This window comes from Thalassophryne amazonica, chromosome 8 (assembly GCF_902500255.1).
Source record: "Thalassophryne amazonica chromosome 8, fThaAma1.1, whole genome shotgun sequence".
In the NCBI taxonomy this organism is placed as follows: Eukaryota; Metazoa; Chordata; class Actinopteri; order Batrachoidiformes; family Batrachoididae; genus Thalassophryne; species Thalassophryne amazonica.
Genome location: NC_047110.1, coordinates 82,630,088 through 82,644,874, shown reverse-complemented (window position 1 = coordinate 82,644,874; position 14,787 = coordinate 82,630,088).

Sequence of the window (14,787 nt, the reverse complement as noted above, 5' to 3'; positions counted from 1 at the left end):
CTGATATCACTGACCAGTAGTCCCCCACTAAGATTACCGGATATAACGTTAGTTAAAATATTGTCAATGAGAGTTGTTGAGTCCATAGTTATTCTGCTAGGATGAATGATGGTTGGAAACAGCCCTAAACAGTACAAGCTGTTTATAAATGAGGTAATTTGTGGATGATTGTGAGGGTTTAAAAAAAAATCTATATTGAAATCTCCACAGACAAATAAATGCTTATTTCTGTTGATTTTGTTGTACATTCTTAAGATAATGTCTTCAAAGGTGTCAATATTTGTCCCAGGAGCTCTGTAAATGCAACTAACAACTATGTTTTTGGAGTTTATAGATGTCATTTCTATGGTAACACATTCCATGATGTTGTCCACTGTAAATGACATGTTGTTAATGAGTTTACACTTATAATCTGACCTTACAAACAATGCAACGCCTCCGCCCCTTCTCGTCTGCCTATTAACCAGGAACAATTCATAACCATCAAGATATACCAGATCTTTATTATCCTCATTTAGCCATGTTTCTGAAATTGCAATAACTGAAAAACGTTTTTTGGATGTTTTCAAACAATCATTAATAGTGGACAGATTACGAGAAAGACTTCTGCTGTTGAAATGTATAATTGAAAAATTTTCATCATTGATTTTATAATTTTTGAATTGTTCTTCTGTAAAATATTTGCACTGTCTCACAATATTCTCACTGAAAAAGGTATCAGGATCATTTTCAGATTCGAAGGGGTGGTTAGCAGAGTTATTATAATTAAATGTATCTAGACAGAGCTCCTGGGCAGAAATAAACGGATCATTATCCTTAGTCATTATGTCTCTCTTGTCTCCGGGTGTAGATGATGTGGATGAGTGGGTTGCTCCAGTCTGCATCATGGTGCTGTGATGTGTTTGAGTCCTCATACCTATTGTTCATATTTGTCCAGCTCCTCGATGTTCCTTATTGCCATGACTTTTGCTTGTTCAGGTGATCCGTTCAGTTTGATGAATATTTTACAGTTTGAAGTCCATGTGTGCTGGATTTTTCCCTGTTTCTTTAAGAAGCGTGCTTTCCTGGCGATGTCGGCATTCCGTTTGGTGAGATGTTCATTGATGAATACGTTTGTCCCTTTCAGTTTTCTTCCTTGTTTTAACAGTGCTGTTTTGTGTTTTCTGTTGATGAATCTCATGATGACGGTTCGTTTATCACCGTCATTTCTCCGGGGCAGAGGGTGGCACGCTTCAATGTTATTTAAATCCATTTCTATACCTTTAGATAGGAGGAAATCAGCAACCTGTTTTTCCACAGAGCTGACCTCCTGTTCACTGGGCTCCCCTCCGCTCTCATCTGTTACCGCCCGTGCGTAGGACCGTGGTTTGATATGAAGACCTGTGATGATGACGTCGTTAATTCTGGTGTACTGCTCCAATTCAGCCACTCTATTTTCCAGCTGAACCAGATGCCGGTCTTTCTCGGCGTTCTGGAGCCGTAATGCCTTCACCTCCTCCACCAGATCCATGATTGATTTCTGTTGCTGCTTCACAACAGAAATCTCCTCTGATAGAAAGTCCAGAGATTTTTTAATATCGTCACCTTCCTCCCCTGTCATAACCTTCTTAGGCCCCATGGTCGGCTTATGAGCAGCTTGTCGATCGCCGATGTTAACAGCCTGCGTTGTTTGTCACCGGGATGGATCTGCACTGCGCTGGTGCCGCGCGGCCTCGGTGTTTCCGCGCTGATGGATCCGCGGTGGCTGCACGAGGCCTCGGGGAAGCGGCACTCGTGACGCGCGGCTTTAATGACGCAGCGCGCGGCCTCAGTGAATTCACCACGTTGGGCGGGCCTCGGACGTTGTTGCTGTCCAGTCGCGGGGCTAAGTTGCCGGTTGAGGTGGTATTCCCACTGTCCGGGTTGGCAAACACCACCTCTGAAAACTCAGGTACAAACTTTTTGCAGCTCGCTCTGACGACACGCAGCTCTGACTGACTGTGACTGACGCAGCTCCGACTGATTGACTGACACAGCTCTGATTGATTCACGTCAGTTACTGTTAATAAATTTAAAGACACAAATAGAAACATATAAAAGCTCAAGTATACATATAATATAATATTGTTAACGTTTAATCATAAATTCTTTTGCAGTATGAACAGTTTTAGAACATAATAAGTCAGGGAATTGTGGATCTTTATTGTATATCATAGACCTTAAATTAGAAATTACTGTTCTTTTGGAATTCAATGTTCAGAATAAAGTAACATTAACATGATTTTACTTTTATTCATTCCTGCTGTGTAGTAATAAGTTATGCCAATTGCAGTTTCTTTAATTTAGTACAAGTGGGATCTTTATGTGTAATGTGAAATGAAGTGTCAAGAATAAAATATCAAAATGTATAAATTTCCCTGTTGTAACTTTCTCTTTTAATTTCCAGCAGATGAGTCTTTTACATAACATTCTATCTCTATGAAAACAATATATGACCTTAGTGGTGGTGTAGAAAAGAAAAAATACAAATGTTGTGTCAGTATCCAAATATTAATGGATGTAAAACTATTTGAAATTTTATGTGGTCCCAAGTAGAAGCAAACATGAAGAAACCATACAAGGACTAAACAACAACTGCATCAGAATAATAATCACAATAATAAAAATAATAATAAACCCCTTATTCATTAAAATTAACATAAAAGTGAAGGATAAAACAGGTCCAAGTATTAGGCCAGTCAACCAAAATCCAACAATGACATAAAGAAAACAAGCATAGTGTGATCAAATTAAAACACTGCTATCATGATAACGTGAAGCGTTCCTTTTTATCAGCCCAACACCTAAAGCAGCAGAACTGAACCCAAACCAACTCAGGTCTCCTTTGGATATGATGTGCAGAACCAGAGGACTTCCATTGAGAATACAATACTATTCAGTGAACAGATGCCATAGCAATTTGTTCTTTTTCACAAAACACTGAAATAACAACAAAAAGATGACACATTTTACAGCAAATGCAGAGTTACTTTGAAGAGTTGCAACATTAATATGAAAAAGGTGAAGCATCATGTTGATTAAAACCAAACATAATCACTTTTCGGCATTATCTTGTGTTCCGATAGCCAGAAGTCGATCATTTAAAAAGCAATCAATTTTCAAGCCCCTTTTCTCTCTCATTTGGTTTTACCTCGGAGGCATCCACAATTTAATCATCTTCACCGTGATGGTAATTACCATTCACATCATCACATAATCCGAAAGACATTAAACAAGCTGCTCTTAATTCCTCATGACAAAGAGCTCGCCTGCATCCACTGACTGCACTCTGTTGCTTTAAATTGCTTTCTAAGCTCAACTGATTGCTGAAGTCCCAAATGAGGTTGGCACAGAAAACTGGCAGACCTTTTACTCTGGCCCTTACAGCTCACATGCAAAAAAATGTAGCATAATTTAATCAGTTGTCATTTTTGACATACAGAAATTTGAATAAAAATGTATTTTTAGAAAACCATAATATTAGAAGTTAGTCTAACGAGGCAAAAATGTCAAAGTCTTTGATAAATGCTGTATAATTTAAATGTGCAAATGTGATGTTTGCAGTAATATTATTTAATTTTTCCTGAAAGTGGTCTGCTGCTCCTGGAAAACGAAAGCTTCACTCAAGTTTATTGTGAAATGGTGGGAAGGGAATTAACTAATGGGTTGCTGAGTAGCAATGATGCAGAGTGTGTATAAGAGATTTTTTTCATTTAATTATTTTCAGAGTCCCTGTTAACTTATTGATCACTTATCTTTCAATGTTATAGTGCTTTGCACTCACAGGTGTCAAGCATTTAGTAGAAAAGGAAGATTAAAGTGGTTTAAGTGGCTTCAAACATACAGTATGATGGAGTCAAAATTATGATCAACGCTTCACTTGCACACTGTGACCCAAATTAAATGACCTGGCACTCAGGTTAGGGAATGTCAGACATTTTGACCATATGGCACATTTCTCTGGGCATAATCCACAAGCAAAACCTCCATAAATGCATAACATGCAAGGTGCATAAGGCCTCATGATGTGATGGGAGCTTCATTTTATGCACTTGTGTGGCACAATTATGAGCTCCATAATGTCATCAGCGAGGCCCCCAAGCCATCGGCTGTGATACCCACACCTGACTGACATAACGTCTGGAACACACTATCGATGGCACATGTGATTTCAGATGCTCAACTTCTCCACATCATTGGTGTTTGATAATGATTTTTATTCCACACTTATACCTTCATGTGACCGTTTTACAGTGCACATTCAATTTGGGCTGTTCTTGTGTGCATGTGTGTGTGTGCCTGCATGTGAACGCATGCACATTTATTTATTTATTTATTTATTTTTACTGACGCTACAGATGAGTCCTCCACCCAACGGCACCCTCTCTTGAATGTTTTATAGTATATAACCATCAACTTTGTCCTATTACGATTATGTTTTATCATCCAGATCTTGAGTCACAGTGCTCCATATGGGATGAGTTGGGAAATGGTTGAAAAGAGCAGTGTAACTGAACAGCGGTGATGTTTTTTTTTTTAAATGATTGAAATGGTGTAAAAAATGTATCCATATTTTTATGGCTGCCAGTTTTTTCTTAGTCATAGAAAGACCAGTAAAAGGTGTTAATTATTTAATGTTGCTCATATGAAGTCAAAATAACATCATATGGACATTTCTGTGTTATTTCTTTGTGTTCTGATCCATGTCCACATCAGAGCACCTGGAGGGTAAGTGGACTTGGAGCTCCTCTGGCTGTTTTATGTTGTGTTTCATTGAGCCTTTGAGTTCTGTATGTTTTCTCTGATAGTTTTTTTGTGTGTGTGTATGTGTGTGTTTGCTGATTGGCTTTGCCTCTCATTAGTTTTACATTAGTGCCGTTATCTCCTGTTAGTTTATGTGTGGGTTTTGTTGTCTTCTCTGTCTGTGTTCCTGGCTGTTCTTCTGTTGTGTCTTATGCACATGTGGGTTTTCATTTCCTCTGCGTTTCCCAGCAACGCTGTGCCCACCCATGCGTAATTCCCCGCTTCCCCATGTGGCTTGTTAGGGAGCTAATTGCTCACAGTTGTGGCACTTTTAAAACGGTGGACTGATGCAGAAGGTGGCAGCAGTATAACAAGAAGGACAATAAGGAAGAAGGAGAAGAAGTAGTACTACTACACAACTATTACTACTACTACTGGTGCACTAAATCAGTAACATGTTGCTGCGCCATTCAAAGGCTCCTGGTTCCAAGTTCTTTCGTGTATGTTATCTGTTTGTGTGTCAACTCCTGTTCCCACAGCCCTCAATGATTTCCTAAAGATAAGTACACTCAACAAAAATATAAATGCAACACTTTTGGTTTTGCTCCCATTTTGTATGAGATGAACTCAAAGATCTAAAACTTTTTCCACATACACAATATCACCATTTCCCTCAAATATTGTTCACATACCAGTCTAAATCTGTGATAGTGAGCACTTCTCCTTTGCTGAGATAATCCATCCCACCTCACAGGTGTGCCATATCAAGATGCTGATTAGACACCATGATTAGTGCACAGGTGTGCCTTAGACTGCCCACAATAAAAGGCCACTCTGAAAGGTGCAGTTTTATCACACAGCACAATGCCACAGATGTCGCAAGATTTGAGGGAGCGTGCAGTTGGCATGCTGACAGCAGGAATGTCAACCAGAGCTGTTGCTCATGTATTGAATGTTCATTTCTCTACCATAAGCCGTCTCCAAAGGCGTTTCAGAGAATTTGGCAGTACATCCAACCAGCCTCACAACCGCAGACCACGTGTAACCACACCAGCCCAGGACCTCCACATCCAGCATGTTCACCTCCAAGATCGTCTGAGACCAGCCACTTGGACAGCTGCTGACACAATCGGTTTGCATAACCAAAGAATTTCTGCACAAACTGTCAGAAACCGTCTCAGGGAAGCTCATCTGCATGCTCGTCGTCCTCATCGGGGTCTCGACCTGACTCCAGTTCTTCGTCATAACCGACTTGAGTGGGCAAATGCTCACATTTGCTGGTGTTTGGCACGTTGGAGAGGTGTTCTTTTCACGGATGAATCCCGGTTCACACTGTTCAGGGCAGATGGCAGACAGCGTGTGTGGCGTCGTGTGGGTGAGCGGTTTTCTGATGTCAATGTTGTGGATCGAGTGGCCCATGGTAGTGGTGGGGTTATGGTATGGGCAGGCGTCTGTTATGGATGAAGAACACAGGTGCATTTTATTGATGGCATTTTGAATGCACAGAGATACTGTGACGAGATCCTGAGGCCCATTGTTGTGCCATACATCCAAGAACATCACCTCATGTTGCAGCAGGATAATGCACGGCCCCATGTTGCAAGGATCTGTACACAATTCTTGGAAGCTGAAAATGTCCCAGTTCTTGCATGGCCGGCATACTCACCGGACATGTCACCCATTGAGCATGTTTGAGATGCTCTGGACCGGCGTATACTACAGCGTGTACCAGTTCCTGCCAATATCCAGCAACTTCGCACAGCCATTGAAGAGGAGTGGACCAACATTCCACAGGCCACAACTGACAACCTGATCAACTCTATGTGAAGGAGATGTGTTGCACTGCATGAGGCAAATGGTGGTCACACCAGATACTGACTGGTATCCCCCCCCAATAAAACAAAACTGCACCTTTCAGAGTGGCCTTTTATTGTGAGCAGTCTAAGGCACACCTGTGCACTAATCATGGTGTCTAATCAGCATCTTGATATGGCACACCTGTGAGGTGGGATGGATTATCTCAGCAAAGGAGAAGTGCTCACTATCACAGATTTAGACTGGTTTGTGAACAATATTTGAGGGATATGGTGATATTGTGTATGTGGAAAAAGTTTTAGATCTTTGAGTTCATCTCATACAAAATGGGAGCAAAACCAAAAGTGTTGCGTTTATATTTTTGTTGAGTGTATTTCCTTCCATGAGTTCCTGTGGATTTAACTGTGAAATATATAGTCAACACTGCCTGTGATTTCCTGATTTCCACTGAGCCTGTTGACTTTGGACTGCTGATTTTGTTTGCTGTTTAGATTTGCCTGGCAGCACCATGTTTATGTAGAATATTTTGGGTTTTGTTCTTGATATCACATTCTCTGTGGTTTCCTTCCCAATTTGTATTTTTGGAGGTCTGTTGTATTGAGTGTAGATTAATGCCCCCTGTGGATTAAACAAGTCTTTTTATGTTAATAAAACCCTATTTACCGATCTTAGTGACTCTGTGTGTGTGTGTGTGCGCGCGCGCGCTTATGTGAAGGGGTCTTGTGTTTTAGTGTCAGTAGCTACTCTGACCCATGACATTTTGTGAAGTGATAAACCTATTTTCTGACTCATTTATGTATTTCAGGTTTATTTACCTAAATTTTTTCCGTGTTTTGTCTATTAATAATAAAAATACAGCTTTATGTAGAATGGCATTTTGTCACACTGACATTTTTGTAGGGTTGTGCATATATAACAAAATTTTTCATAGGGCCTCTATTTCACCAGGGCCACTCATGATGAGCCAGTATACTTCAGTGTTCAAATTCCCAGTGAGTATAGAACAGCAAGGACACAACGCCATTACACCTGACTGCTGTAGTCAGGTAGTGACTACGTTTACATGCAGCCAATAACCCTTTCATAACCGGAATATTAGCAATAACTCTGTTGTGCACGGCCATGTAAACACCCGCAAAAACCCGAATATGCTCATATTCCGGTTTTTAAAAACCCAAATAAGACCCCTGGGTTACTCCTTTTCTAACCCGAATATCAGGTCATATAAACACACATCAGGATATCCCCATAGAAAGGAACATTATTTTGTGTTCTGCACTTGTCCTATCGGCAAGGAATCTTGGTCTTTTGAGTACGGCAACTACTTGTATGTGGCGCGCCACCGGACACCACAGAAGCAGAGATAAACAGTGCATTGTGTTCTGCGTCCTTATCAGGCGGGCCGGTTGCGGCACCGGTCTGCATCACTGCGATTGCTCTGCCTCCAATGCGCTTACTGAGTCTGCGGGCTCAGTAAACGCCACAACGGGCCACTCACACCGGCCCCTCTCTGCTGTGTGGTAGCTGTGCCAACTGTGGCAACAGTTTCAGAGACTACGCTCGCTGTTTTGATGCGGAGACAGCCCGCAAGGATAGGTTTCTTGCGGAAAAAATCCACAGCGCCGCAGGGTCTCGGTATACCGCAGCCGCAGAGCTCCGTGGCCATGACTTGGATTCTTTGCAGGTCCCGCATCTGTACCCCCGGAGGCAGTGAGCGAAGGGACAGCACATGCATTGTGTTCTGTGTGTGTCTATTTCTAATCTTTTCGCCCAGAAGAAAAAAGAAAGTGTTTACACAGGAGAGAAAAGTGAGAAAATGTTAATGCCTGTTTGAGAAAAGTGTATAAAGTGTGTAGTGAGGGGTTTTACACGAAGCAGGATTACATGAAGCAGGATTTGCACGAACGCCAGACCAAATCAAGCACTGGTGGAAGACATGCGTTGCTGTTTAGATGGGGATATTCCAAATGATACCAATGACCATGTATACAGGAATAACTCTGTCTGCTTAAGCATGTAAACGGGTTATTCCTAATGATTCAGAAACCGGAATATTGATCTTAACCCGAATATTAACGGCATGTAAACGTAGTCAGTGACTTCCAACAGGTGGGGATGGATTGAATGGTTGCAGTATGGTGGATGGAGCAAGTGCAGTACCTGACCTAACCCCTGGCACGTAGCCCAATCTGTCAGTGTCAAACCAGACCTACAAATCTGCTTCACTGAATGTTGGTCACAACTGCTACCTCCTTTAGAAAGGACACAGAACAGTGAAGACATGCTCACCTAATCTCTAACAATCCCACTGGACAAATGAAAGTAGAGTCCTCTCGGATTACATACCTCTGCCAACAGTTAACACATATCTCTGTAACTATTGGAGATAGTAAATGTGAGGAGAATTGCACAAAACTGCAAAACTGATTTATCAATTCAGAAATTCATGAAAATTTTAAACATACTCAGTACAGAAGGTGATAAAAAATTAATGGATCCACTCCCTTAACTGGACCCACTCCAAGAAAGAATGGATACCCTTCTTGGCCCATTCTCCACTCTTTCAGTAATTTCAAGAATATTGGTTTATTAGGTTTTAATGTAATCCTGGTAACAGATAAACAGCACCAAAAACATTATGTCCTTGGTGTAGCTTTGTGAAGGTTTCAAAATATCTTTTGCAGACACAGGCAATATCCCAACTCAATTATGTAACCACCAGTTGATGAATAATTAAATCAACAGTTTTTGAAAACTAACACTTGATTTTGAAAACGTAGCTCATGTAATAAATGTGAATACTTTATGAATATTTAAAATCCCTCACATGAATGCACCAGAATATGTAACCAATGTTACTCATAAAAATGATTGCACCTCAGTGGACAACAAAGTATACAGCAATAGGGAAGCTATTTGATATTACATATTAATAATTAGTATTATTAGTATTATTGTTAATATTATTAATGTTAAATGCACCTCATCGGGGTGCAACCATAAAATATGTAAGAAATTGGAATTGTAACCAGTTGTGTAGCTCTGTAGGGGTGCACAATAAATTTGTGATAACATATAAGTTCAGACGATAATTTCCAGAATGTTAATCAGTCTTTGACAGGAAATGATTCTGTGGGTTTGTCAGTTGGTTCCAAGTGACCCAAGGATGAAAGTTTAAGTGTTTGTTCTCAAAATTGCTCTGGTGCCTTCAAAAACATGTGGAAGACTGATGTAAAGACTTTGTATAAATTTAGAAAAAGCTCAAGGCTTGACAACGAGAGCTGCTTTAAAATGCAAATAACCTGGCTCAAGCCTGAAAAGTTATCAAGACAGGTACCTTACTAACAAAAGTTACAAAGTGATGAATCAAAGGGACAATGGCTCAAAAGGTGGAGGTTCTGAGAAAGGAAAGTTGCAGGTGGCTTGAAAGAAGCTGTCCGACAGCCAGTAAACAGGAAAAAAAAAATGTAAACGGGAAAATGGAGAAGAGAAAGAAGAGAGAAATTCCTTTGTTCTGGGCCTTTTAGAGGGAAGAACACCTTGTCATAAGCTCCACCCATTTGGTCATATAGTTTCTACCCACAGAGAAAGCAAAAAAACAAAACAAAAAAAATAAGGACATCCAATATAATGGGCACATTGTTTTTTTTTCTACAAAATATATTACTAACTTTTCTAAATACATCCTAAGCAAGAGATTGATGAAAGGAAAAACAAATTTCACCATGACAATGCATTAAAAATTCAGAAATAATCTTTGACATACATCAACAGTTATGAAAAAAAAACACCACCTGGGACACAAACGTGCGCCTTTCAAAAGTTCTGATTCCCAGTCAGACACTTGTAAATGTGACATGTATATATAAAAAGGGCTTAAAGGCACTACCCTCGAACTACAGACCAGTAAGATTAACAAGCACTGTCTGTAAGATATTAGAGTGTATTATTAGGGAGAGGATAATTAACCACCTTGACACCCACTCTTTAATAAGGGATTCCCAGCATGGCTTTATCAAGGGCAGATCCTGCCTTACCAACCTCCTTGTCTTCCTGGAAGAAATAACTGTACTCGATAGAGGCATGCCAGTGGACACTATTTATCTTGATTTTGCCAAAGCGTTTGATAAGGTCCCACATATTCGTCTCAAGGCAAAAGTTGAAGCACATGGGATAAGTGAACAAGTATCAAAATGATAGAAAAGTGGCTATTAAATAGGACCCAGAGCGTAGTACTACATGGGGAGAAATCAACTAATATAACGGTCCTAAGCGGAGTACCCCAAGGATCGGTCCTGGGACCAGCACTCTTCAAAATATATATCAATGATATCGACGAGAATGTATCATTTCACATAATCAAATTCATAATCAAAATGACACTAAAATTTACTTAGAAATCCCTAGCCCACATCATAGGCAGCAACTTCAAAATGATCTTGACATGTTAATAAAGTGGTCTGAATACTGGCAAATGGTCTTCAATATTGAAAAATGTAAGATAATGCATATGGGAAATAAAAACAACCACTACCAATATTCAATGGAAGGGGTAAATCTAAATTCTACTACTGCAGAGAAAGACCTGGGGATAATCATAACTAGTGACCTGAAACCAACTCAACAATGTATTGCAAGTGTGAATAAAGCCAACCAGATCCTAGGAATGCTCAGATGTAACATATCCAACAAGACGACATACATAATGGGCAAATTGTATAAACAATTTGTTAGGCCACATCTTGAATATGCCATACAAGCTTGGTCCCCTTGGTATAGAAAAGATATAAACCTGTTAGTGAGAGTACATAGAGCAGCAACAAAGATGATTCCTGAGTTGAAGAACCTTGAGTATGAAGCAAGACTAGAAAAACTAGAAAAAAACTGAGGCTGACTACACTAGAAGTACGTAGAACAAGAGGAGACTTAATCGAGACATTTAAAATCATGGGAGGTTTCGAATGTGTTGAATCGGGCAAGTTCTTCTGCAGAGTAGCTAATACCCACGGGACCGGAGGCCACACAATGAAACTGGAAAAGACTCTTGATTTCAGAAAAAATTACTTCAGCCAGCGAGTTATTAACCAATGGAATTCACGTAGTCACAGCAACTTCAGTTAATGGCTTCAAGAAGCAATTGGATAAAGCTCTGCGGAAGGCGAACGGGCGCTAAGAGCCGGAAGGCTTACTAGCCCGACTACTGTGAGGGTTTTCCTCACGGTACAGGTGAATACAGGTGAATACTTTATCACTGAGCTACGGAGCTGTTCTTTGAAAGCTGCGGGAAGCTGCCTCATATCAGGAAGGACATGGAAGTATTACCAAAAAAAAAAGAATTGAAATCCCACACCATAAAAAACACCGCATTTATCAAGCGAGCAATACAAATATGAGCCATCTGTTCCTCTGGTGATGATCCATGGTCACAGACATACAGTCATGAAATGACATGAATGAGAAGCAGTGCGGTCTGATGTCCACATCTACTGGTCAGGTGCATCCAGTTGGCCGCGCATGTGTTCTGCCCGACACGTGTCTTGCGGATGACATTGATGACAGTGATGTGGGTGACATTGCAGTCAGATCGCCCACTGTGTGTTCTGATTTGACAGTCCATTTCAATCTGGGGGGCTGTTGGTGTCCGCTCCATGTGCACGCTCGCTTGCTGCAGCTTGTCACCACCACGGCAATATATGTTTTTATTTATGTCCATATAAATACAGCAATCAGACACATGCGTCTCAGTGGACAGTTGTCAGTCAATGACTGTCCAAACACAGTAGGTGTTGTGTAGCTGGAATATCCAGAATGACAGATCATCACAGCTGCTTCTGTCAGAAGCCACGCCTCCCATGAGTGGCGCGCACACACCCACATGTCAGTGTGTGTGTGTTTGCAAAGTCACACTCTTGGGGAACTTGGACAGATTTCACAGCAGTACGACAGTGGTTACCTGCAGTCTGTTATCATGCCAAGTGTACGACTGGCTACACATTTTCTAAGTGCCATGCAAGGGATGTTAGATGCTCGTGTTAGATGCCTGGAATTTGGCCGGCACCTGCCGCGAGAGGGTGCGATAGGGTTGCACAGTACACAGTTTGTCTTTGTCTTTTGTGTGTGCAAATAGTTGTAGCAACAGGTGTATGAGGCGATGGAGACAGGGATGACATTATACAAGTATAATGTCATAATGTTGTACAGTTTGCACACAATTACTGTGTCATGTGCACTTTGTACAAACTTCGTCCTTACTGTTCTGGTAAGCCAGAAAAGCTGTTTTGATTTTATTTTCCACTCCGTGCGTCCGTCACCTTGCTTTCTGATTGGCTACACATCACATTCAGCAGGCTGTGTGCTTGTTTGGGGTCGGGGGATATCGGGCCAAGACAATCCAACATGTTTAATTATCCCCGATTTGCGAGCAGAGCGCTCCTGACGTCCTTCCGAGCAGATCAGAGCGCTCTTAACACACCACACACAGCAGGAAAAACTGATAAGATTATCTTTAGCGTCATCACGATTGTCGGGGTGTCCTTAAGATTGCCCGAAGGGGAAGATTGGATCCGATATCGGCCTAATTATCCTGCCGTGTGAACCAGGCATAAGTCTCAGGGCCTGTCAAGCTCATAAAAAGAAAACGTATATGGAAAATACGACGTATGCTTTCTAACTCATTTTGAACTTTATAAAATGAATATTCTTCAAAAAATTAGGGCACACAGCCCCGATCACTGCACATTCATTTGCTGTGATATTGAAATATTATGGCAGCACAGTCTCGTTTGAACCACTGCGTGGTATCGCAGGATTTGACCACTCCTGGGGACAGCTTGCCATTGCGCAATACAAACACAACATTACTTCACACGGAAAAATGGTGTACTGTTTTCGGCTGCAATCACTGAAGCAGTCACAAAAAGTGCAGGGTTTTCTTTGGTTCCCAGTGAAGAAGGGAAGCCAAGGCAAATGGGAGAAGTGGTGTCAGTAAGTTCTAGCATACACACCTAGCCAGAGTACCTGCATTCTCTCACCTGCACAACCGCCTCAACATTTTTGAGCGGGTGATAAACAAACCGCAACATATATGTCTGCTTTCCACTGCATTGTCACATTTTCTTTGCATTTTCAATTTTTTTGCCATGTAATTTGCCCAAAACTCAGAGAAAATGCCATGTTTATTGTGTCATATTTTAACCCTTTAGCACCTGTCCTCAAAGGAGACTAAGGTGCCCAATGTTTGTTTTCTGAGTTCATGTCCAAACTCACATCACTCCAGTCTTGTAACAGTAGAGGATCAGAGAAAACACCATGTTCATTGCACGCCTGTGTGGCAGTAATGGGGGAGTCTGTGAGGTGTCTTTGCATGGCCTGTGTCGTATGCATGCATCATCCATGCTTGACGAATCTTCTGTGGAAATGAGGTGCAGCTTCATACTTCATGGTTACGACTGTGATCATGACTGTTTGTGAGAAGATACCAAGCGGACCATGTAAATGTTCTGGTGGAAGCTGAGGGGCTCTTTGGCATCATGCCATGTTCGGCACAATTTCATGACCACACAAGGACCCCTGGACAGATCCTGTCCCTGTGTAAAGGGGACTTTACTCCTCAACTGATCATCTATCAATCACAGAAATACAGTTTCATATTTACGCTTATGGACAATGTACCAGTATATCTTGTAAGAGGAACCAACACAACTAAAAGAACACTCAAAATAATCACACAAAGATCCAATGTTGGGATTGAACCCACAAACCTCTTGATGTGAGTCAGGCAATATCGTACCAAAATTACTTACAGACTGCATAAAAGTTACACGTAGTTGTTTATCATTGTGCAAAAACATTAGATTTGAAGAATGACTGACTAAAGCTATAGAAGCTAGTGTTGAGAGCAATGACTAACAGGGTACCGACCATAGTGAGCAGAAACGTGAAAGGCTAAAGACAGGGATCACTAAACCTGCTCCTTTAGATCTACTGCCCTGCATATTTTCCATGTGTGACTGCTACAACCACAACTGATGAGTCAAGTCTCGTATCTGCTGGTTTATTGATGTAAGACACAATGGTTTGGTCCCTGGTGTAGGACCAAACAAACACACTATTAGGTGTGAAAAGTTATATTTTCCCTGTGTGTGTGTGTATTTGTCTTATTTCTGAGTGCTAGGTTTTTGCAGTATTACACATGTGTGGTATTTAGCTTTT